At 45.7% G+C, this 22439-nt stretch overlaps 1 protein-coding gene and 1 pseudogene across 1 annotated transcript in view; one reads left to right on the top strand and one right to left on the bottom strand.

The window, feature by feature from the left end:
- barr (non-SMC condensin I complex subunit H) overlaps positions 1-22439 on the bottom strand; it is a 166717-nt gene that overhangs the window by 93798 nt on the left and 50480 nt on the right. The window lies entirely within an intron of this gene.
- Positions 15796-21290, top strand: LOC146175911 (long-chain-fatty-acid--CoA ligase 4 pseudogene; annotated as a pseudogene).

Here is a 22439-nt window from a genome sequence, read left to right as displayed (position 1 = left end):
ATCACACCTGACAGAGAAGAATCTGTAGGAAAGGGAAATGGAGACAGATAAATTTATACCTGCCGTAACGAACAGACATACAAAGCATCAACAGCAACTGCATGCGCGGCAACGTGTGCTCCAAATAAAGAGCGAAATATATTCGCTCTTTTGAAGAGATTGAAATAAAAAAGATGGCGATACGAAACAGCGGCATGCGATAAACATGTTGCGGCATTATCATACTCTACCGGAGGAGCGGAAGTAAATAGTTGTCTCTGCCATACCTATATAGCAAGGTTGTCACAGGAAAAATCGGACAAAGCTGCGTGTCGTATGGTAGGGATTAAATTGAAACACTTGTGCTGTGGCTGCTTGTGACGTAGGAAAATGCAACTTTATTGCTTCATATTAACGCAGATATTTAGTTTTTACTGAAATACCGCATCATTGCATTGAGATTCATCAAAATTTTGCAAGGAAGAAATGTGTTGCTATTGGAAAGTGCTGCAGATTTTTGTAAATGCGTCTTTTTCTGTACAGAGAGCTCTTTATTTGCTCCGAATAGAGTACGCGAAATTCCTAGCAAATATCATAACGAAGTGCCGAAACAGGAGCATCTACACAGTCGCTGTCAACTCAAAGCCGCGACATATGGTTTCGCGTGGTTCGTTCCAAATGTGACCAGAAAATGAAGCAGTCGTAACGTTTCGTTTTTATTGTCCCAAACTGATAAGCTGGTATCACTCTGACCTTCTACAACTTTGAAAGGATGCGTTTGCTTCGGGTGGTTAAAATGTAATTATCTTTAAGAGTTGATTAGGTCGCTCTATGAAGCAGAAAGAAACCGCGCTTGCATGCTATGTAGGCGGTGTTTCACAATGATACTTCAATGTTTTTTGTGTTTATTTTAAGAAAAAATGTTTCGATTCACGCCTAATGTTAGGTGGGCCTCCTGGACATACGCTGCTGTCATATCACAAATAAACCTCTACAAAAAAAAAAAAAAAAAAAAGTTCTTTCACAGAACAGCAACGAAAATATTAGAGGACGGATCTTGAATCTGCTTAAGAGCGGAAATAACGAAAGCCAGTTTGTAGGATTGTTTTCACTAGCTTCATCGTCACTGTCAGTCCTACTGTCATAATCATCACCATTATCGCCACTATCACCATGACCGACTAAATCTGAAGTCATTGTCATTGCTACTAACTATCATCCTCAGGTTAGACAAGGACAAGGAGACAAGATGTCTCCGGGAGGAAGAACCGGTGTCTGCAGTGACGTACACGCATTAGAAAAAAATTGCACACGCACAAAAGTCAAAAATATTCTTCCCGCTTACAGGGCGAAGAGGTAATTGGGATGTATGAACACCACTAGCCCCTCTCTTCTCCGACCGTCCGACCCCGAAAGTTGCTCCTCACATACAGAGAATGTGACCAAAGATACCGCTTTTTTATCGGCTAGAAGGTGCTTACGACAGTAAGCCGTCGCTATTGGTCAGAATATGGACACGTGACCAGTGGGGTGACCTCGTGAAGATTTCATGCGCAACATGCTACTACTGCTCCTTCTCCAGAGCTGATCCTGTTATTTAGCACAACTACTGTTTCTAGGGTTCCACACGTATTATTACAACTGCAGAGTATATACTATTACTAGAGTTTAACTACTGGAACTGCTACTGCTACTGTTCGATGCATTAACTAAAGTTTTCTTCCCGAGCGGGAAATTTTGTATGAAGTAATGAAGCTGACAGACATGTTACGTTAAAATGAAGGTCTGGGTTGATGCCTTTTCCAAAAGCAAATCTATTTTCGAGACAATCCCCATCAGAACGCATATATATCCGCTACTGGTGCCCAATAGTAGACCTACGGACGTCTTAAAAGATTGAGGGCGGCTGTTCACAACGCCAACAGCACTCTGCATTGACATATTCATCAGAAGCAAAGTAGGCACCTTTCAAATTTAGCTCCATACCGGGTAAACGGTCAAGAGGTTCGACGCCGTAAGTTTGGGCTGTAAAGTGGGGGGGGGGGGGGGGGAGGAAAAAATCAGCACGCAGAGACGATTGAGCGCGAATGAGACGACTGAGCTTACACGTGATGAAAGTGCGTTCTCCACTTTACACATCCACACCACAAATTGTGACGTCAAACGACCAGCGACGTTTCTTTCCCACCTGAATGGAGCTTTCGATTCACGAATCAGCTCGGCTGGCAATCAGCGGGCGAAGCAATTTTCTTTCTTTTCCCTATTGTGACCACAACACCACTTTGTATGCGCACTGCGTATACTGCTTAGAATTGTCGGCAACCAAGCAGCCATTACGACCAACACGCGCCGGCCGCTCGAAGCTTCGTCTTTCATCGACAGTGCAGCACAATCAACGCGGCAAAAGCGTCCATGTAAATGCGTGCGAATGTGACAAAGGCCACCTACGCGTATTCCAAACAGCACGAACTGCGCAAATAACATTATCTAGGTCTTTGATTTGGGCTTTAAGTGTTAGCCTTAACATATTTACCTTCTATTAACCCTGAAGAGCGGTACTTGTATAGAAAGTTCTCTCCGTCATCACGTATTACGCCAGTACAAGTCGGATAAGAGGCACATACAGTGAATATACACGCACGATGGTTCTTTTTGTTGACGACTGTACGTGTGTAAGAGTTGATCACTGGAAGGCTTCCTTTGCACCAGAGGTCATAAATGGTCTCGCGACTATTTACAATGGCGGTGTTAAGGGATTTGACGAAGTTTTACATAACAAAAAGGTTGGACACTTTGAGACATTGTGACAGCAAATGAAATAGAACGGGAAAACAGTGAACTGGATAACAAGGGCCTGTAACTGGCCCCTCTACATAGCTGAATGTGTATTACATCTGGGCGTAGCCTATAGAATGCTTTATATTTACTCCAGGGCCTGGTTTTAAAGAACTAAAAACCTGGCCCGCATTCTAAAACACTCAGTCATGGTAAATTTGCAAGACGATCGGTTGACAAACCATGCGGCATGCCTCCCACATGCTGATAACGTGCACAATCCTCTCCACAAACCAAACAGCGTGAAAGTAACATTGATTCAAAACTAACCACGTTTGAAGCAGAGAATGGCACACATTTGTCCACTGGGTTGTGTGTCCCGCCCAACAGCTTCCATAGGGCTGAAAAAAACTACCTTGCCCACTAACGACAAGAAACACCAAATTTAGAGACAGAGCACGTTAGACTAGGCAGGAAACTCATAAGATTAATCTCCCCTGAACCCTCAAAGCTTGAAGCCATCCGGCGGGATTTTAACTGGCACCACGCCTACTTGCATGACTTTTTTGGGCAAGGAGGTATTTTGTGTTTTCACTAGGTCAAAGGGATGACAAGGCGTTTCATCGTACTTGTGAACCTGCTTGGCAGCCAAACTTTTACAAAAAAAAAAAAAGTAATCACTCCACGATCGTCAAAGCGCTGCCCATGTGGGAACTCTGTCATCCAACCACACACATGTACCAATAAAACAAAATCCGTGCAACATTAGGGCATGGCAGGAAGTACTGCCTTTACCAATAACATTGACGCGGGGTCTGCTTTTTAGCCGTATAATTAGGCCCTCATGCGGTATACATAATCACCATAACCACCAAATGTCCTCGACAGGTGATGCAAAGGCCTCTACTTGGTGACATTTATTAAGAAAGGTATATGTAAAAGTTGTTCTTAACATTGCTTGTAAACCCAAAGCAACTGCATGCTTGAGAACTACATGTTTCCCGTTCAGGCCTGCAACTTTACAGCCTGCCTGTGAAGACATTTATGCATCTGTAGTCTGCGTTCGCTAGTTATTGCACGAATAGCTACACAATAACGCTTTTAGTGTGTGCTTTTCTTGGTCGCCTAATTACCTCTTATCATCACCGTACGAGTTCAGTCTGCAGAAGAAGATAGAAGCTGTTAAGGTGATAAATGTTGGAGAAGCAAGGGCGGTGACCAGCCAGCAGGACCAGCAAGGATGCCGCATAGAGCAAGCACCTGAACAACAAAAGGCACATGTCTGGTCAGCATCGTGGTTTATTTCATTTCGCAAAACCCAGCGCGCGCCAAGTATGACGTCACTGATCGAAGCGCTACGCTATCATTGACGGGGAGGAGCGATGAAACAGGTAGAAAGATGTGGGCCTGCAGGAGGACACAGGTATATCGCAGTTAATTCCAACCATCTCCTTCCGCCAGCCGCAGGCACATGATTTCAAATTTTCTAAGCTCATCGCGATATTTCGCTCCCGGTGTAAGAGACCACAGTTTACATTTTCCTCCCTCTGTCATCCATACTGAAAGCATTAAGCACCGACCATTAGTTCTGCGAATTCACAGCCCGGCCCATGTCTATTTCACGTGATTTCCTCGTACAACGTCAAATCATTTCTGATCCTTAATATACATGCAATAGGACGAAAACGATACTTCTAAGCCCATGTCCTGGTCCGCGTCACTTAATTTCTTCACCGAATTCCAGCCATCAGACGCGGCAATAATGGCATTTGATGGGTCGATGAGAACAGAATACTTGATAAATCAAATTGAGTAAAAAAATAAACAAGCTGCCAACGGTCGGTCTTTTTAAAATAAAAGATGTTCACGACATCCTCATTGCAAAAGTGGATATAACAGAAAAGTGAATCGTAACAACTTCAAAATTAGCAACATTCACCAGATGTGAAGATTAGGTGGTAGCATGTAAGGTGAACGTGAAACATTTCCCACACCAAATGGTTACGCATGCTGTATGTGGTTTGTTGCGATGGAGTCAAAGCCACTCGGTCCACTTCTCTCGAGTGCTCGGTGTATAAAAGAGCTGTCAAGCGTCGCTCCTGCTAAGACAGAGCGATGAGATTTTGGTGCAAAATCAAACATTATTATAAGTAGGTCCTACGATTAGTATGTATTAATTACTGAAGTTACCACAATCGCGTCTTCAAGCCTCTTGCATTATAGAAAACATGTGCACTGCAGAATCTGCGAGGAGAGCTTTAGTAGTACCGGAAATCTTGCTGGATGGGAAATGCTAATCCCATTCTCTCGTGTGATTCCAACATTACGGAAACTGTATGTCAAGCCTACTGCGCTCAAAATTCGTGCGCAAGAAGCCTTAGTGCTTCAAACGGAGTGAACAATGAGCCAATGTACTGAAGTGCAATTATTTACAGCAGAAGCTCCGCATACCTTGTAGCTTATTTTGAGCTCTTTCTTGTCAATTACCGAGTGACAATTTCAAGACAACGAAATTTTTGGCGAGTAAATGGGAAAGTTGAAAGTATGAAATTTTACATACCAAGTTTACGGAATATATTTTTTGCAAATTTTGTCCGATTTCTTCTTGACGCCGCACGCTCGTTTTGTAGGCGAGTCTCACTTTCCGAGATCGTCGTCTTTCACAAAACAGACCGCTGAATCTCATACACTGCTACTTTCATGAGAGGAAAACACAGTTCACAAAGCGGTCCTCTCTGTGGCCCACCAAATTCGAAGTTTCGCTGAAGGAAAAGTTCTCACGTTAACAAAGAGTACCTCAGTGCTCAGTTCAGTCGTTCAGTCGTGTCCGAATCTTCGTGACCCTATGGACCATTACACGCCACGCTTTCCGGTCTCTCACTATCTTCCTAACATCACATAACTTCATCTGCAGCGCCTCGAGCATGCCATCTAACCATCGCGCTCGCTGCTAACCTCTTCTCCGGCGACCCTCAACCTTTCCCAACATCAAATCTTTCTCCAGCGACTCCTCTCTTCTCATCAGATGACCAAAGTAGCTGAGCTTTAACTTTAGAATTTGACCCTCCAATGAGCAGTCAGGGTTTACGGTCGACAATATCGACTGATTTGATCTTCTGGCAGTCCAAGGAACTCTCAATAGTCTCCGCCAGCACCACAATTCAAACGCGTCAATTCTTTGCCGGTCAGCCTGCTTCACAGTCCAACTCTCGCATCCACACATCACAACTGGAAAGACCATAGCACGAGTTATACGGATCTTGGTTGGCAGTCTAATGTCTCTGCTCTTTACTAGGCGGTCAAGGCTAGCCATGGCTCTCTTTCGCAGAAGCAGGCGTCTCCTAATTTCATGCCTGCAGTCTCCTTCCGGGGTAATCTTTGAGCCCAAGAAGCGAAAATCTGTCACAGCTTCCACTTCTTGCCCCTTGATGCTCACCAATTTGGTTGTAAAAAGATGTTCGCCCATATCCTAACCCTTGGCTTTTATTGCCACGACATAATCCTGAAACGCAGTCTTTTCACGGGAGGCATCATCAACGGGTCTTGTGAAATCGACGAATAAGTTCCGCAAGATTTACTAAAAAAACGCGGGCTGTCAAAAGTAATTGTGAATTCTAAAGGTTTGAGGTCTCCCGATGGCGTAATAAATAAAAAATGATATATAACATAACATACGTTCATGTTCTCACATACTGTAATCCACATTGCAAAATATCTGGTCGTCATTTAGTTATAGGTAACCTTGACAACTCGCTGAATATAAATATCAAACTCAGTGCCTCCATTTTACAATTTTCAGTGCGAACTCTATAGTAGCGGTCGAAACGGCTCGCGAGTCAGTCACTAAACTAAATGCTGTTCATGGCTCTTAAAACTATACTTACGTGCTGTGAATGTGAACCCCTTCTACCTAAAGGCCTTCACTCTGTAGAGGCCTTTACTCTAAAGTTCTTATCATAGCCTTTAAATGACCAACGGCGGATATTCTGGAGAACGGGACTTTCATCAATATCGTGTTAGTTTTTAAGGTGGAGATTTACCGATTGAGTAGCAAATTTAGCGGACGCGAACTATGATCCCCAAAGGAAAGCCGGGAAACAGGAGCCATAAATGTGGTCGCGTCATATCGATTGCATTACTATTCTTTGCGAACCCAGAAGGCGCAGTGGAGGCAACAGCGACTCGTGGAGAAAATAACTATTCGCAGCGGCTCGCTGGTCAACGAAAGCTCTCATTGAGCTTTTCCAGTAGAGAAATGAGAAGCGTCGAAATTGTAATAATGAAGGCTCACTACCAAAACTCAATATAGTTTGACCATTGCATAAGGAAAGGACTGCTCTCACCCGCCATTGTTTGTATCACATAAAGGGGCGGTAATAAAGATCAGAACAACAGTGAGTCTACAGCTCGTTGCCAATGAAGACGGGAGCCAAGAACGTCGCCTAGAAAGCGCAGGTATCAAAATTTATGATGGGGCAGCCTGCCGAGTGCAACATTTAGCCGCGTGTATAAACGTCTCTCCATTACTGCGAACAAAATGAAGCTATATTTTGTGACTTCATATATACGACTATCCTAAAATAACCTCGTCGAGCTATAACTGTCAGTCACTTGCACTGACACCTAGAGAGCCTAATAATAATAATAACAATAATTGGTTCACACTAAGGGAAAGGCGCAGTATCTGTCACACTTGTTCTCTGGACACCTGAACTCCACCCCAAGGGAAGGGAGGGAGGTGGGAGTTAAAGTGGAAAGAGAGAAAGGGAAGCAGTGGTGGAGGGCTACAGAGTAATTTCGACCACCTGGGGATATTTAACGTGCGCTGACATCGCACAGCACACGGACGCCACTTCGTTTCGCCTCCATCGAAACGCAGCCGCCGCGGTCGGGATCGAACCCGGATATACTCCGGCACCGTAGTCGGGTGTCTTACCACTGCACCACTCCGGCGGGGCAGAGCCTAAGCCAAGTCCACTTTTCGACAGATGCAGACAAGAGCCTAATGCAAATTTCTGCATCTGTCGATAAGTGGACTTGGCTACGTCTATCCCTCAAGGACTCGGAAATACCATTCATTATCACCATCTTAAAAAGCATGGGTGGAAGGGCCACTTCTCCTATACACCTCCATTGAAGCCCACCTTTCAAAGCTGTTCCCTGCTGTGCTCGAACTCAGCGATCACAGAAAGACCATACTTGAATCAGAGATGGATACCTTGAAAACTTATAGACGCTGTCATTAGCTTGCGGATGAGACAAACAACTGCTGCAGGCGAAACACAAAACATTGTCACTGAAAAAGCTTTTCCCGATTGCTCAATGAATTAGTGTAAGCATCGTGCGGGTACGTACGTATACAAGGCGCAGTTGCCTGCAGTTCTTTGCAACGAATTCGCAAGCTGAATAAAATAAATAAGGTGCAAATTTAATGCTGCATTTTCGTACAGCAGCTGAAACCTTAAAATTCCCTACTTTATAAGGTCAGTCTATGCATTTGTACAGCACCAGACGCATGGTGGCCTCTTTAGAGTGAGGCACACCACGTATGGGAGGCGGCGGGTTGTCCCCCAGCTGCCGGTGGCATATGCAATAACCCAGGTTGATGTGCCGAAGCGGGGTCTGCGGATACTCAACGTGAAGGCGGCAACTGGCGCCTTCGCTCGGAAGGAGGAGCGAGGGAAGTCTAGTTGAAGGTGTCGCGACATAGAGTACTGGAGTCGGCGGAGACGTCGCAGTCTTCGGAAATTTGCGCGACACCTGGGGTCTGTTCTGCTTCTACGTGTAGCACTGTGCTGCACCTTCGGGTGGGAGTGTGTGTGGGAGTCATGCAAGCTTCCTGTGCTGTATGATGGCTCCGGCACTCAGGGTGTTCAGGGCGTTGGGGCAGTACAGGTGACCGGAGCAGACCTTCGTCCGTGTCACAGAATGAGGCGGGAATTGTCGGTGGCAGAGCGCAGTTCCCAAGCTTCTGGAGAGGTTGCGCAGTTGGGCGCTGAGCAGCGGGTTGTGGGTTTGTCACGATCGCCCATCTGACTCAGTCTCCACAGCGCGGCTATCCTCGCTCGGTCTGAGTGGGAAGGTCCTCCCTTCCTTGATGCTCATTGCTGAGTGAACTGCACCGGTTGTGAATGGCGGTATAGAAGTTCATAAGGTGGGTCAGGACCTTAATAAACGCACTGCCATTTTTTTAACAGCGTCAAATAGACAATTATGAGCACGCCTAAGTGATCTCAAGAGTGGAATGAAACAGCATTCGAATTAATGTTGCTGCTGTAGGTTTATTTTACTGCGACTCGGTGTACTCGTTGTGACTTTTTTTTGCAGGTGCTTTGGCCACCCGCTGGAGCATACTGCCAACTCAGTGATCGAATTTCCTGCTTGGTCGACAAATTGATGACGTCACGTGGTCTCGTACAGTCACTCACCTCGCCGACCAATAGTTGCTGAGAGATCAAGTCAGCTGACTTGTTACGGGATAGCTGGGCGCATACTGGTCAATAGTTCATTACGTCCCAATGTCAGCTGGCCTCTGCCGAACAAGGGAATTCGGGAGACCCACCCATATTTCTTAGAATGTGGTCTCTGATTCTATCGTATGAAAGTTCCCAGTCATTCTTTTGAGCAGAATAGGGTCGGTAAAGATATCTTTATTGCGAAAGCAATCCTACTCTAGGTTTCGAGCCTTCAGCGTAGCGCAGCGGTAGCCACGTACGTATTACCCACGTGACGCTGTGACGTCACATCCCACGTGACACAAGGTTGAGAGCTGGGCTACCAACTCAAGCGGTGGGCGTGGTGGTAGCCACGTTTAACCACGTGACGCTGTGACGTCACACCCCACGTGACACAAAAGCAAGAGATGGGCTCCCAATTCAAGCGGTCGGCGTGGCGCGGTCGGAGCCGCGGCTCAGTTGGGTCTCTCATTTCACATGGGACGGTTAAGACAGAATCAGCCTGCTGGGACCCTGGTATTCACGTTACCCCTATAGGCTACTAAGGCACGTTCATATGGCTTGTTTAAAGCGGGGCTTTATATGTGGGCTGAGGAAGAAGAAAAAGAGAATAACTCTCGGTCATCCACAGGTAATGCTTTCGCTCAATATTTGGTTCAGCAGCGTTGAACTCTTGTAATTTTTATTTGGTTTAGCAGCGTTGAACTCTTGTAATTTGATTAGAAGGAGAACAAACCTATTCATGTACTGTCAAGCAATACCCAGAGCAGACAAAACAGACAAAAGTTTTTTTTTTTTTTTTAGGAAGTGCAGTAAACAACCAAATTTTACTTTTAATTCTTCAACTTATAGATGATCCTTTAAAAATTGAAAATATTTGCTCTTATGGCATTTAATAATGTTAGGGACCATGCTTTCGACATGAAAAATTATTCAACAAAGTATTTCGCTCTGTTTATGTATTGTTGGGCTGGGTGGAAATCAACAGTAGTCTCGCCTTTAAGCACACAGGTGGAATATAACTGCAGATAATTTCGGAGTAAACGAAAGCGAGCAACCCTTTGGATAAGTAGAGACAGAACTAGTAGTTTTTAATGAGAATAATAGCTCTCTTGAACAAGTGGCGATATCCAGGCGCGTAAATATACTGATAAAAAAAATCTGCTTCCTATGTGCAGTGCTCTTGGCCAGACCACCCACATATTCATGCAGTAGCATTATTGTTCACATTACGAGAAAAAGCCGGTGGCTTATGGCACGAAATTCCTTGATTGCTCGAGAGAGGTCGCGTGGCCTTGTGAAGGCACATACCCACACAGACCAATGAGACCTAGATTAGGTTCCATGACGTTATGGCATCATAAGCATCTCGACTAATCAGAAAATACGTTCCACAGTTGCCAGGCGGTCTGACTGGAGACAGCCGGCAAGTGAAATGAAATTGTTCTGCAGGATTGTAATGGCACCACAGGGCAGCAACTTCAACCAAGCAGCATTATTAAGTGTCTCTGAAGAAAGAAAAGCGCCTTCTCTGGAAAGCAAAATGTCGACCAGAATCGAACAGCTCCCTTAGGGTCAGCATTTTCCAACCAGAAAAAAAAAAAAAGTGTCATCTCAGAAAGCTTTAGCCGTAAGGCCTATGATCCACTAGCGCTTTGCTGCAAATTTCGCTCCCCGCACTTATCTGGCAAAGAATGAACATCTAACTGCCATAATCAATCTCGTCACGTAAAAGCTTGAACGCCAACTCTTTCGCTCTACAAAACTATAAACGAAAGCTCACATGCGATAAAAGCTCCCTTTGCGTAAACAAGTTCCTGGACCGGTTCCCAGCCTAACCAAGAGATACATGGCGACCTTGGAAAAATTGTCATTGCATTTGAGTTTTCAAAGATGCTTGTTTTTGAAAGTGTGTCAGTTCCTTTGAGGGGTCATGAAGAAGAAAGTAAAAGCTAACGAGCAAGATAATGTGTTAGTGAATATATAGTTCACAGGAAAGGAAAGGCGCAGTATCTGTCACACATGTTCTGTGGACACCTGAACCACGCCATAAGGGAAGGGAGGAAGGTGGAAGTGAAATTATAAAGAGAGGAAGAGGTGCCGTAGTGGACAGCTACAAAGTAATTTCGACCACTTGGGTATCTTTAACGTGCGCTGACAGCGCGCAGCACACTGACGCCTCTCCGGTTTACCTCCATCGAAACTCAACCATTGGTGGTCGGATTTTAACCCAGGTACTCCGGTACAGTATTCGGGCATCTTAACCACTGCGGCAGCGCAACGGGGCAGTTAGTGAACAGCAAAAAGTACATGATGAAAATCTAAACAGCGCGAAGGATGAGGACGAAGATAGAGGACACACACGCAGCGCACTGTGTGTGTGTGTGTGTGTGTGTGTGTGTGTGTGTGTGTGTGTGTGTGTGTGTGTGTGTGTGTGTGTGTGTGTGTGTGTGTGTGTGTGTGTGTGTGTGTGTGTGTGTGTGTGTGTGTGTGTGTGTGTGTGTGTGTGTGTGTGTGTGTGTGTGTGTGTGTGTGTGTGTGTGTGTGTGTGTGTGTGTGTGTGTGTGTGTGTGTGTGTGTGTGTGTGTGTGTGTGTGTGTGTGTGTGTGTGTGTGTGTGTGTGTGTGTGTGTGTGTGTGTGTGTGTGTGTGTGTGTGTGTGTGTGTGTGTGTGTGTGTGTGTGTGTGTGTGTGTGTGTGTGTGTGTGTGTGTGTGTGTGTGTGTGTGTGTGTGTGTGTGTGTGTGTGTGTGTGTGTGTGTGTGTGTGTGTGTGTGTGTGTGTGTGTGTGTGTGTGTGTGTGTGTGTGTGTGTGTGTGTGTGTGTGTGTGTGTGTGTGTGTGTGTGTGTGTGTGTGTGTGTGTGTGTGTGTGTGTGTGTGTGTGTGTGTGTGTGTGTGTGTGTGTGTGTGTGTGTGTGTGTGTGTGTGTGTGTGTGTGTGTGTGTGTGTGTGTGTGTGTGTGTGTGTGTGTGTGTGTGTGTGTGTGTGTGTGTGTGTGTGTGTGTGTGTGTGTGTGTGTGTGTGTGTGTGTGTGTGTGTGTGTGTGTGTGTGTGTGTGTGTGTGTGTGTGTGTGTGTGTGTGTGTGTGTGTGTGTGTGTGTGTGTGTGTGTGTGTGTGTGTGTGTGTGTGTGTGTGTGTGTGTGTGTGTGTGTGTGTGTGTGTGTGTGTGTGTGTGTGTGTGTGTGTGTGTGTGTGTGTGTGTGTGTGTGTGTGTGTGTGTGTGTGTGTGTGTGTGTGTGTGTGTGTGTGTGTGTGTGTGTGTGTGTGTGTGTGTGTGTGTGTGTGTGTGTGTGTGTGTGTGTGTGTGTGTGTGTGTGTGTGTGTGTGTGTGTGTGTGTGTGTGTGTGTGTGTGTGTGTGTGTGTGTGTGTGTGTGTGTGTGTGTGTGTGTGTGTGTGTGTGTGTGTGTGTGTGTGTGTGTGTGTGTGTGTGTGTGTGTGTGTGTGTGTGTGTGTGTGTGTGTGTGTGTGTGTGTGTGTGTGTGTGTGTGTGTGTGTGTGTGTGTGTGTGTGTGTGCGCGTGTGTGTGTGCGTGTGTGTGTGTGTGTGTGTGTGTGTGTGCGCGTGCGTGCGTGCGTGCGTGCGCGCGCGCCCTCTATTGCTTACATTAATTTCATGCTGCGCAAATAAAACTTCATAAAATGTTACAGCTCAGCTGTGTGCAGATGTGACTTATGGTTTGGTTTGGTTTGTGGGGTTTAACGTCCCAAAGCGACTCAGGCTATGAGAGACGCCGTAGCGGAGGACTCCGGAAATTTCGACCACCTGGGGTTCTTTAAGGTTCGCTAGCTAAGAACACAGTCACTATATGGAAGCGGTACCCTCTTTGGCGCGAACAGCTGCTACCATGCCAGCTGCTGACAGCCCTGAATTCATAGCCGGCCAGAAATGTCTCAGATGCCCCTTCTGGAGGCATTTTTGGCATTGAGAAAAGTCACTTCACTCGAACCTGTACAAGAATCCTCTTCCCATATACTCCCTGAGATTAAAAAAGAAGGATGATTGAGCTTCGGTCGCCTTTTTATTCCGAGGATTCCGCACCAGACGTTCTCCCACATGCCCGAATCGTTCTGAACACTATGCAAACTTAGAACACTGCATATTTTCCTGCCCTGTTGCAATTAAGTCACTTCACTTTCCATACCCTCCTCCTCTAACGTGGCAGGCTTGGTTATCATCTAACGCCTAATAGTGCGATAAATAAAGCTGTTTTCTTCTGCTCCTCCTCCGCATTTTTCTTGTTGATATAACATATCTTAAATCATTGTTACTGTATTATCCGTATACATCCAAAACGCACATTAGTCAGCCGTACGCATCACAACGCATTCACTATAAGTGATCCTTTCTGGCACGTTTGGTACTTACCACCCTTCGTTGCCTGCTCGCCTTTAATGTAGAGGGCCTTGGTTGGCACCCGAATTGCGAAAAATTTATTTTCGGGTGGAAGGTACAGCATACTTTTGGGTGGACACCATTGAAGGGTGGACACCATTGAAGGGTGGACGCCTACACTTAATCAGGTCAATGTCACACCACATTTTTGAAAGCCAAGCGGCTGAACATCTTGATCTTGGCTGATACAGGACGTGATGAAGTTTTCGCTTCAAAATTAAACTCAGGTGTCGCCATCATCGGTAGATTGTGAAAGTAAACGGCCATGCGTCAACACAGTTGTTTTGTTTTTCTTCCTTTGAATGGAGTCCACAAACTAGTAGACACCGTAGTTCGCTATGAGACGGGAATTGTGTACTCCATCTTGTTGTATACAGGCAGACGTCGCTAAGTCCGACCTGAAGAGAGGGCAAACATTTTTGCAACTTCCTCTGCAATATGTGACATTTTGTTGCTCTACAAACATCAACATGTCTTCAGAAATAGCGAAAGAATTTATTTCTGGTTAAAAAAATAGAATGTGAAGAGGGTTGTCGCAAAAAGCAGGTGTTAGCTACTTCCGTGAGGTGTTTCGTCATCAAGCCATTATCAGGGGGACCTAATGCATGGGAGCCTCGGCTGTATAGTCTTCAAAATCTCTTCAGGCAGTCGGGCGTTACGCTCTTGACCCACGACAGTGATCAGACAAACGTGTAAATCAGTCATGTGCTACACATATTGCACTTCTGCACCCTTCGCCACCAACACTCTTGTCTTTCTGCCGTCATCCCCTTTTCCCAGTGCGGAATGGTACGCCAGGAAATCATCACTCAGGCCCGCCCTCTCCGGTTCTGCTCTTGCATAAGCCTGTTTCGTTCTCCCCATCTCTTGTTATGGCTGCGTCCGCCATATCAGAGCCAGGAGTCCTTTCTCGGCGAGAATAGCTCATATATCAAGCTCGTTTCGTGAGTGCACCTTCGTGACGAGGACACGTATTAAAATCCGGCAATTCGCTATTGCCTGCAATCGAGGCTGCGCAGACTATTGCTCCATCCGCAGAATGCATGCAAACTATCCAAAAACTCTCAAGACACAGTGTGAAGAGATAAAAGTTACAAGGCTAAGTCGACAGCTGGTCACCCCGTTAAGAGGCAAAGTTGTAGTTTGGTAACTTCCAGAAAAAAGGCAGAGGTTTAGACCAGATTTTAGTGGGAGATAACTTTCAGGATCCCGAAGTGACTAACTCGGGGAATGAAGTGGTTTGAATTGTGGCGTAGTTTTATTTTATTTTTCAGCATCATGCTTCTATTAGGCGACGGCAGCGTTGTTCATCAGAGGCGCAAAGCCATATGAATTGACCGAGATGACAGAAAAACGTATAGTATAAGTCCAGCAAATATATGCCTGTATTGCCTGTGAACTCCGTAAGCTTTCATTTCACAGTTCTCGAAAAAAAAAAAACAATAATACAATAATTGGTTCACAGGAAGGGAAAGGCGCAGTATCTGTCACACTTGCTATGTGGACACCTGAACCGCGCCGTAAGGGAAGGGATGAAGGTGGGAGTGAAAGTGGAAAGAGAGAAAGGGGAGCCGTAGTGGAGGGCTACGGAGTAATTTCGACCACCTGGGGATCTTTAACGTGCGCTGACATCGCAAAAAAAAAAAAAGAAAAAACGAGAGGCATTACTTACTTTTTTAACACGCTTCGGAAATATATTGCCATTTCAGACCAAGGCTGGTTTCGGATATTCTGTAAGTTCCTTTTGCAAAAGGTAACTCTCCAATAAAATTCCCCTTCTTTGCACCAGCTCCCTTCTTTTTGTAATGCACCACTCGGTAGAAATACCATCGAGAAGACGTCGCTCGTGGTCGCGAGTGTTTCGTAATGCTTCTACTCCTTGTCACTCCGCAGCACTTCCACTCGGCCGCCAATTTCAGCACTGCTGGTAAATACATGTACCTATATTTCTCTATCCAGGTTGAAGCCCTACGGAGGAAGACAAAGCCAACCGCGTCCGGCATAACAGTCCCAAGGCGGAACGACCACATCAGCTCTGGTCAGCATTACCACTGGAAGGTCCCATATATGCATTGCATTTGGAAGGAATACTAAGCGCTTGAGAGTGCTTTTTCGCTCGTAAGCCTGCACGAAATTAGGGCTTACGCGGGTCTTGGCGCCCTTTCTTCCTTCTGTAACTGCTGGTACACTACGATGACAGCCCGCCGCGCAACTGTGCTCTCTTTCGTAATCGATGCATTCGTCCTGGGCGTCATCAAATTCCTTATGACCGCTTACGACGTCATCACGCTGCCAGTCTACGTCATATTTCAGAGGCCTTGGGTTTACTGGAAGAAAAAGAGTATTTGCTTCGCCAAACCCATCGTCGATGGCGACCCGTCCTTTCCATACAAAAGGCTACAAGATGGACAGTTTCAATGCTTGAAAGGCGTCGAGACCCTCGACGAAATGCTTCGCAGGACCATTCGCCGACACCCTCGCCGGCCTGCCCTTGGCACGCGACCATTCTTAAGTTGCACCGAAGAGAAGCAGTCAAATGGGAAATCCTTAAAGAAGCTCATCTTGGGAGACTACGAGTGGCTAACGTACGAAGAGGTAGACCGCAAGATTGACCTCACTGTTCGCGGCCTGCTGTCCATGGGGGCTAGGCCTCGCCACAACTTGGCCATCCTGGCCGAGACGAGAGTCGAGTGGATGCTGACGGCGCAAGCCTGCTTCCGGGCCAACATTCCCCTGGTGACGCTGTACTCGACCAACACCTCCTAGACAGTTTAGGAGGTGTTGACTCGACCCTCAGTAACGACGGTATTGTAAGCGCCATCAACGAGACGGAAGTGACGCACCTGGTCACTTCCGCAGACCTTCTACCGCGGTTGCTGAAAGTCATTGACAAGATGCCATCGCTGAAGTACATAGTCTACATGGAGAGTACTGTCTCAAAGCCCTCAGCATCACTAGTGCATGGATGTCAGGTAAGCATGCTCTTCAAATTAATTCAAAGCTATCGGCGTAATTTGTCCGGGGAAAAAAAATGGCGTTGGGCATGGCTGAAGGATGAAGGCTGAGGCAAAATTCTTAGAATACGCTACAGAGGGCAGTGTTGTACTGCATGAATACCGCTGATGTTTCGTCATTAGTGTTTCAGAAAAGGCTGTTTTTTTTTGTTTGCATTCTTGCAGAGTCAGAGTTAGCACGCCATGATTTGCTCGACTGCATGTGACAGCAGCGATCAAATTTCTTTTTCTCAGTTTTCGCGATCTTTTTTTCACGCGTTTCGTACTCTTACTCATTTATCACAATGCAAAGCGCATTCAATCTGGCAAGCGAGCTTATATATATATATATATCCTTGGTATCAGCCACTGTTGGCTTCACATCCCTTTGTGAACGTTTGTGTGTATATATATATATATATATATATATATATATATATATATATATATATATATATATATATATATATATATATATATATATATATATATATATATATATAACAGTGGCTGATACCAAGGAAAGCATGGGAGATCCTTTGTTCCTTTTTATTATGTGTGATGTTTATTAACGGGAATGTAATTCTAAAATAATTATCCGAAATAAATATTACCAATTAAAAATTAAAGGAACACAACCACATGCCTCCTGTTGGATTCATCTCATGACCTCTGAATTTTGCATATAATACTCTACGAAATAAGCTACGAAAACGGCCGTTCAGCCTTCTATACTTTCGCGGATAATTTATATTCCGTGTAACCTAACATTGAGACTTCCATAACGGCGGCCGTCATATATTACCACGAGCGTCTCATGAAACATGATTCACGGGAGCTGTTCGCAAATCTGCTTATGCTATATATACACCTCCTGCCAAAATATATGCCCCTATTAAGCTGTCGAATGCATAATGGCAGATAAATGTGAAGCTGAACTTTTTGCTGGGCTAGGTGGTTCATTGTGACTTGAGTGAAACAGCGCGAAAGAAGCCCGAAGGCGAAGCGAAGAAGGGACAGGAAAGAGCGCTGTTTCCGTTCCCTTCTTCGCTTCGCCTTCGGGCTTCTTTCGCGCTGTTTCACTCAAGTCAAAATGTGAAGCTCATTATGACACACATACAAAGAAGCCAACACACCCCCTGCACGGCAAAGACCTGTCCCATATCATTTCATTCCGCTTCTGAATTCGGACTGTTGCCATCTAATCTCTGGAATGCTACCCCTGGCCCCTCTTGGAATCCAGTCGGTCTCCTTTATAAGGTACCATCGGAAATTTGCCTTCGCATTACATGACATGCCAGCGTTGGAGGCAGTAAACTGATTGATTGATTTATAGGAAGGGAAAAGGCGCGGCAACTGTCTCACGTACTTGTTTTCTGTGGACTCCTAAACCGCGCCGTAAGGGAAGGGAGGAAAGTGGGAGTGAAAGTGGAAAGAGAGAAAGAGGAGCCGTAGTAGAGGCAGTAGGGAGAGCTTCTCCATGTAATGTTTAGTGGAGTGTTTTAGGCTTCTTGGCCTTCCCTAGGCAACCGAGGCATGCCATGAACTTTCTGTCTGCGTATATAAAAGACATAGGACATCTTCGCAAGCTATAATTTGGCCTTGCATGTCACCCTCAGCATTTTTCACGCTGCGAACTTTGTAAGCCCATTTACTGGACTATGCATCTCATCACTTCTCGGTTTAACATTACAATTGGCAATTACACGTTATTGCACATTTAGTGGCCGCATTCCATCTCCCCTTACTTTTATTTTTTTTTTTTCCACACCTCTCTCTCCCTCTCCCTTTCTCTCTCTAATTTTTTTTTTCTACGCACAGTTGCATGTCAACGAATTCTGAACACCATCTAAATTATCTGCTTTTTGTTAAAGGGCTCCCTCCCTCGCTCGCCCCTCCCTCCCTCCCTCCCTCCCTCCCTCCCTCCTTCCCTCTCTATCTCTCTTTCTTTCTCTCTCATGCCCTTTTCTTCTTGATTTCGAATGGAGTTTCAGTAACTCGCGTTTGTTCCCTGACAGCACCTGCCATCTATTAAAGTTATACCCATCACTTTTCTTAGTTTTCTGCGTTGTCCACAATTTAAGTTGATTTCTTTTCGTTAGCCTCCACCTTTCTGACCCATATAGGTAAGTACCTGTAGATTACAGTTGTTATATACTTTCCTTTTGTGGGATACTCGTGAACTGCCATTCCTGATCTGAGAATTCCTGCCAAATGCGCTCAACCTCACTCTTATTCTAGTTGTTTCAGTTTCGTGATGCGGATATGGGGTACAATTGACTACCGCTCCTAAGTAGACGAATTTCTTACCACTTCCAGCGGCTCGCTACCCAAAGTAAACTGCTGTTCCCTTCAGAAGCTGCTGTATATTACTTTTTATAACGTTATTTATTGCATGAAAGCATAAAGTGACTTCGAAAAAAGGGGATTAATATCAAATGAATGAAAAAGACAGGGTAGGAGGGAGCGGTGATGTGGCCCCCGCCTCCAAGAAATATGTAAGGACTGGATGTTCAGAGAGGGCCCCGCTGCTGCCAGGTGCTTAATCCTCGTTGGCTTCAGCGCCGGGAAAATCCACAGCAAGCGGTGAATATCTGCATCAATATTTCAGCTCTTTTTTTCTGCACATTAATTTTCAGACATGTACTGCTTTGCTTTGCCTGCTTCTATGCTCCTACTGATCATCACTTGCAAGTCGTCCCTTGAGTTACTTAGAAAGATGGAATCAACGAACCTCAAATTACTGGGATATACTCCATTAACCCTTATCCCTAACTGTTTCAAAACCATCTCTCTGAATACTTCTAGTAAGCAAGCGGTAAATATCCGTAGAGAGATCATGTCTCTTTGTTTAACACCCTTCCATGTTGGTATTTTATTAATTTCTTTAAGGACGGCTATGGCTGCTGTACAGCCACATTAGATATCTTGCACTACATTTACTGCTCAGCTTTCGAACGAATCAAACGCGTTGTTGCAATCTATGTAAGTGTATATATGGATTTATATCCTATATACGAGTTTATAAGTTCGCTTAAGAGGCACAGCATAGATACGCATATGTTGCTGGGCATAAGGCGTCCTGCGTATGTAACAACAGGCCTGCTCCTGCAAATCTCCGAGCAGAGAGGAGAGAAAAAAAAAAGGCCATTCTAAGCAGCATAGATGACGCTTTCTTGAAAGGAATGCGGACAACAATGAAGGTACACGTGCACTCCGTCGATTATGTAGAACACTTCGTATTTTATACCGCAGGTCGTGCCGTTCTCCAGCCTTGAACGGCGAAAACTCGAGTTGCCCGTGCCAGACTGTACACCTACGCCTGAAGATGTCGCCATCATAATGTTTACCAGCGGTTCTACGGGCATTCCGAAAGGCATCATGATCACACACAGGAACCTCATGACGACGATAAGAGGTTTCGGTAGCCATTGTCAGAGATTTGGGGCCGCCAGCTGCGAGGATACGTACGTCGCCTATCTGCCGCTGGCGCACATGTTCGAGCTCTCTTTTGAGCTGGTGATGCTCAGCGTCGGCGCCCGTGTAGGATATTCTTCTCCACTCACTCTCACCGACAAGTCTGGAGCCGTCGCCCCGGGCTGCCGAGGAGACGCCCCTCTTCTCAAGCCGACTATCATGATATGCGTTCCCCTTGTCGGTGACCGAATCCGAAAAGCAATCTCTGAGAAAGCAACTACCAGAGGTCCCCTCCACAAAGCCCTGTTAGAGTATGCTGTCCAGTACAAAAGCTTCTGGTTGAAACACGGCTTCGACACACCTCTCCTCAATTGCATGCTTTTCAACAAGACACGCCTCGTACTGGGAGGCCAAGCAAAAGTAATCTTCAGTGGTTCAGCACCTCTCTCCAGCCACACACGCCGCTTCTTGAGGGCGTGCCTGGGTAAGTGCCACGTAGTAGAAGGGTATGGTCTGACCGAGACTAGCTGCCTGGCCACCATCATGAACCCCGAGGACACCAGTGAGGGACGCGTTGGAGCGCCACTTCACGGATGCTACCTCCGGCTTGTCGACTGGCCAGAGGGCAACTACCGCACCTCGGACAAGCCACATCCTCGTGGAGAGATCATCGTGGGAGGTGAATGCATCGTAAAAGGTTACTTCAAGAACGAGGAACTGACGAAGCAGTCTTTCCGTGAGGAAGGCGGCGTACGCTGGTTCTACACCGGGGACATCGGTGAGATCTTTCCCGATGGTACGCTCAAGATCATCGACCGCAAGAAGGATCTGATCAAGCTTCAGTCCGGCGAGTATGTTGCGCTCAGTCGGGTCGAATGCGTGCTCAAGTCGTGCCCTCCTGTGGACAACGCGTTTGTGTACGGTGACAGTTTTCACACGCACCTCGTCGCCTTCGTAACGCCCAACTACGATCAGCTTCAGCATCTGGCCAACGAAATTGGTAAAGGACAAGCCACCGTTTCAATTAAGGAACTGTGTGATGATCCTGATGTGTCCAAGGCAGCCACGAAGTTCATCCTAGCGTACGCGCGTTCCAGCGACCTGCGAAAGGCTGAAGTTCCCGTCAAGGTTAAACTGTGCGCGGAGGAGTGGATGCCGGACACGGGACTTGTGACACCGACACTTAAGCTCTGCAGATAGCCGCTGCAGAGCTTTTACCAGAAAGACATTGATGATTTTTATGAATTTGGAGAAGGAAACAGACTTCGCCATGTGTGAAATAAAATTATGTACCTGCAAGAGCAATTAAGACAAATAAAAAACAGCACTTCACATTCAATAAGCCGCAGTATTCAGAGCAAATACAATGGAAACGGCGCTATTCTAGCCCCCATGTTCGTTCCCTCCAGGAGAACAATTTCAAAAAACATAAAAATAAAAAATGGTATGGTTTTCATACGTAGACCGAGTAGGACATGCGAAAGCTTTTGCCCACAGATGAAAGTTGATAAAGATGGCGACGTGCCGTGCACAAAGCGAGAGAAAGTTTAACATGCGGGTTAATAGGCTGCGGAGGTACCTACATCAGGCTGCTGACTTTTCTTTTAAGCTATTATAGTTCTTATAGTCTTTTCTTTTATTTTTAGCCGGTTGAAAGTGATGAAGGTAACTGAATGTAGATACTATCAATTCCAGCAGTACTTCATTGTTAGGAGAAATTTATGCCTCTGTATAGGATGGTGAATGGTGGAGGCCCAGGAACCTATGTACTGGAGTCGAAAGGGCGCCTTGAAGGTCTAGTGTTAAAACATTTTTTTCTTCCAGTGGCATTCTAACACACTTCCTGTTAGGATATCCCTACCGTTGACGACGACTCGTTGTGTAAAAAAAGGAACAATTGAACATGTCTTCACTGAATTTAGGGAGGCCTCATTTCATTTGGAATATTCTACAGCTTACTATCAAAAAAAGAATTTTTCATGACGTCTCGTATGGAGATCGGTACCTCCCGGTTGAAAGTGACGAAGGTATACCGCTGTATATGTTTATGGTCCCGGGCCTTCACAGTTCGTGCGAGGCGAAAATTGATGTACGTCATCTGGATGTCAATGTGCGTCCGGCACATGAAAACTCCATTGAAAGCGTTTCGTTCTTTAGGGAAATGCGTCGAGCCCAAAACGAACCTCCTTTTTTAATGCAATTTTAATGCAACCATGTCTGCTTTCTTTTGTGACGCCGATGCATTTTACATATTGATCTGTATTTGTGTGTTGTTGTCTAAAGAAGCAATAAAAATGAAGCGGCGACAGCTCCATCGTTCCATCCTTGCTTCTCGTAAGGAATTCCTGAGTTCAAATCCACTGATCTCTGAAGGCTTTTAGTGCGTAGCACTACTAGCCGCAATCGTTGATTTCGCCGATGTCTGTC

This window comes from Amblyomma maculatum, chromosome 10 (genome assembly GCF_055883805.1).
Source record: "Amblyomma maculatum isolate TAMU_Amacu chromosome 10, ASM5588380v1, whole genome shotgun sequence".
NCBI lineage: Eukaryota > Metazoa > Arthropoda > Arachnida > Ixodida > Ixodidae > Amblyomma > Amblyomma maculatum.
This window is presented reverse-complemented; position numbering and strand designations above follow the sequence as displayed.